This window comes from Etheostoma cragini, unplaced genomic scaffold, assembly GCF_013103735.1.
Source record: "Etheostoma cragini isolate CJK2018 unplaced genomic scaffold, CSU_Ecrag_1.0 ScbMSFa_1741, whole genome shotgun sequence".
NCBI classification, from domain to species: Eukaryota; Metazoa; Chordata; class Actinopteri; order Perciformes; family Percidae; genus Etheostoma; species Etheostoma cragini.
The window spans coordinates 5,801-6,373 of NW_023265827.1; positions in this window are offsets into that span (position 1 = coordinate 5,801).

Here is a 573-nt window from a genome sequence, read left to right on the forward strand (position 1 = left end):
ATATATATATGTATATATATATATATGTATATATATATATATATATTATTAACCCTCTGAAACCTAGACACTTACCTATGAGCCTAAACAGCAGCTCTGATTCATAGTTTAATCATTTAACAGCCATACAACATGGAAACTCACCAATTATTGCAGCTAAAAGCTAACGAGTTAGCATTTATGGAGGTCTTTTCCGGGTCCTTCTAGCCTCTACAGGTAATTTTATATCCAGCCTGGAACTTCCAGCCTTTTTCGGGGTCGTTGAACATTAAATCCAAACCATAACATCCAAGATATGATCCACTTTATGTCCATATTTCATCTCATTTTTGATAATTTATGCCGCTAACTCCCCGATCCGTCTCTCCTCTCTGTGTGTTTAGAGAAGGAAAGGCAGTAGTATGCCCATATATGGGAGACAACTTCACCCATAGAGTATGAGCCACCAACCAATCAGTCAACCAATTCTACCTTCTGCTCATTGTTTATTGTTGGCCTGTTTTTCTTGTGTGTTTTGCTTTTATTGTAGAAAATGCTACTGTAACAAAGGAATTTCCCCGCTGTGGGATGAAT